Genomic DNA, 3,322 nt, shown 5'->3' with positions numbered 1-3,322 from the left:
GGAAGAAAAGAGGGACACGGAGGGTGAGGGGAGGCTCACACACGCAGCAGCTCCGAGTCTTGTTCAATCTTGACCAGATGCCGCCCGGGTCCGACCACTGACGTCCAGCCGCCCCTTGCCTGGGTGCAAGTCCTGGGCAGCACATCTCGCACTCCCCGCACAGTGGTTTTGCTTTAGGCTTTAATTACTTATCAGTGAGAGAGAGAGAGAGAGAGAGAGAGAGAGAGAGAGGGAGGGAGAGACCCGTGCCGGGAACTGGACCAGGGCCCCTGCTTGTAGCTCAGGACCACCTCTGGGGCCCCATAGCTGCTGTCTTAAATGGGAGACACTCACACACCCTGGGCCGGTTTTAATGACGATAGTTAGCAGTCGGGGGCGGGGGGGGGGGGGGGCAGCAGTTGGGTCTCTGGCTTCACGTGGACGGACTGGTACTCTGATGTTCCTGCTCTCTAGTAAATGAATCTTTAACGAGGGGCCGGGCGGTAGTGCACCAGGTCAAGTGCACACAGTACTAAGCACAAGGACCCGTTCAAGGATCCCGGTTCGAGCCCCCGGCTCCCCACCTGCAGGAAGCAGGTCTGCAGGTGTCCGTCTTCCTCTCCCCCTCTCTGTCTCCCCCTCCTCTCTCCATTTCTCTCTGTCCTGTCCAACAACAACAACATCAACAATGGGGAAAAACGGCCTCCAGGAGCAGTGGACTCATAAGTGCAAGCACCGAGCCCCAGTGATACCCTGGAGGCAAAAAATAAAAACCAATAAAATAATAAAAAGACAGCATCACTAACAACGATGCAGAGAAACCACAACCCTCGGCCACGCGATCCGTGAGACGGGCTCGGCAGCTCCAGAGGCTGAACGCGGACCAGTCTGAAGATGCACTTTTATTTATTTCATGAGGAAGGGAGGCGGGTACAGCAGAGAAGTGCTCGGGCAGCCCCCAAGTGTTTCCCTCTCAAAGGGAAGTGACGAGGGTGGGGGGTCTGGGTCAGAACCAGCGGAAGGTGAGGCTGAGAGGATCCTGGCACCCTTGTTCCCCGGTCCCCGGGTCCCTGGCTGTCTTAGAGCAGCTGTCACCCCGCTGGCCTCTGGGGCCGGGAGAGCCATGTCATGGGCCTCCTTAACCCCAGGAAGGTCCCAGCCGGGCGGGCACTCCTCCGTTCCAACAGGGGCTCTCACCATCCTGGAGGTGAAAGGAGCAGAGGAGGGGCTGGTGATGCTCAGGGGGTGGGAACCACCCTAGACCTGCCCCCCCCCCGGCCCTGAGGGGCTTCACTACTGTCTCCAGGACAGAACCACCCCTACCAGCCCCACCCAAGGTGGCCCCAGGGTGGGAAGTCTGCCTCCATTCCTGCAGGACCCTCTCCCACTCCCACCTCCATGCCCACGTCCTCATCATCTCTTTCAGATGGAAGCTTCCAGAAAGCGGGGACCCACTCCACCCTCTCAGAGCCTCGGTCAAGGCCACCAGTGTGCTCTCAAGAGCTCTGAACCATCAACCGAACCAGCATGGATGAACAGGAACTAAACACCTGCCCCGCCCGCACCACCTGCCCCCAATGGCCCACCCACCCTAAGGGGACACTCTTGGTCTACATGCAAGGCCCCAGCTAGGGTTACACCAGGCTCAACCAGAGCTAGAGAAATGCAGACAAACTTCCAGGACAAACTTGCCTTCCTCCTCCTCCTCCTCCTTTTTTTCCTCCAGGGTTATCGATGGGGCTTGGTGCCAGCACTATGAAGCCACTGCTTCTAGCAGCCTTTCTTCCCCATTTTACTGGACAGGACAGAGAGAAACTGAGAGAGGAGGGGAGACAGAGAGAGACAGAGACAGACACCTGCAGCCCTGCCTCACCACTTGGGAAGTGTCCCCCTGCAGGTGAGGACTGGGGGGGCTCGAACCCAGATCCTTGCACGGGCCCTTGTGCTTAGTATCATGTGTGCTTAACTGCACCAGCACCACCTGCCCCCCCCCCGCGTCCCGTCTCTGCAAAGATGCTTTGACTCCAAGGTCTGAAAATGAGGGTGTCTTCCTCATACGGGAGCCTCTGAGGGTCTTGTTTCAAGATCAAAAGCTTCCCCAGACACCCCCCACCTGTGCTGCCAACAGCAACAACCCTGACGGGCAGCCCCTCGGGCACTGACTGTATTTCATTTTTAAATGTTTTATTTCTTTGGAAAACTTTTCTCTTTTCTTTGCAAAGCCTGGACCTTACGCACAATCTCTCCACTGCAGGTCTGCTTCATTCATTCATTCATGCAGGCAGGCAGGCAGGGCTATGTGGCCTGATATAATACTTCAGCCCCCGGCACCGTATCAGGCCCCGTGTGTGGTGAAGGGCTTAAATCTGCGTTATGCTCAGGCCAGACACCTGAAACACACCCAGTGAGCTCTCTACCTCTCATCTGGAAAACTTTGTCTTTATATTTAATTTTTTTTATTTCTTTATTGGGGGATTAATGTTTCATATTCTACAGTAAATGCTACAGTTTGTACATCACATTTCTCTGGAAACCTGTTTGTAAACATTATTCTTTTTCAGCCCACAAGGTGGTGCAGTGGCTAGAGCAATGGCCTCCAACACGGGGCCGTGAGTCAGATCACAGGATGTCATAGTGATGCTCTGCTCTGTCCCGGCATCACTCCGACAAGCAGAAACACAGACACATCTTACTGTGAGCCAGGATGCCTCGTCCTTCTGGGAGGCTCAACTACAGACTCCCCCAGAGTCCTGTCCCCATGACCCAAGGGGGGACCCCACCAGAAGACCAGACCCACGCAGTGGGGGACCCCTAGGAACACCAGACCCATGCAGTGGGGAACCCCTAGGATGACCAGACCCACGCAGTGTGGGGACCCCTAGGAAGACCAGAACCACGCAGTGTGGGACCCCTAGGATGACCAGACCCACGCAGTGTGGGGAACCCTAGGAAGACCAGACCCACGCAGTGTGGGGAACCCTAGGAAGACCAGACCCACGCAGTGTGGGGAACCCTAGGAAGACCAGACCCACGCAGTGTGGGGAACCCTAGGAAGACCAGACCCATGCAGTGTGGGACCCCTAGGAAGACCAGACCCACGCAGTGTGGGGAACCCTAGGAAGACCAGACCCACGCAGTGGGGACCCCTAGGAAGACCAGACCCACGCAGTGTGGGGACCCCTAGGAAGACCAGACCCACGCAGTGGGGAATCCCTAGGAAGACCAGACCCACGCAGAGTGGGGACCCCTAGGAAGACCAGACCCACGCAGTGTGGGGACCCCTAGGAAGACCAGACCCACGCAGTGTGGGGACCCCTAGGAAGACCAGACCCACGCAGTGGGG

Source organism: Erinaceus europaeus, unplaced genomic scaffold, assembly GCF_950295315.1.
Source record: "Erinaceus europaeus unplaced genomic scaffold, mEriEur2.1 scaffold_1013, whole genome shotgun sequence".
Lineage (NCBI taxonomy): Eukaryota > Metazoa > Chordata > Mammalia > Eulipotyphla > Erinaceidae > Erinaceus > Erinaceus europaeus.
This window is presented reverse-complemented; position numbering follows the sequence as displayed.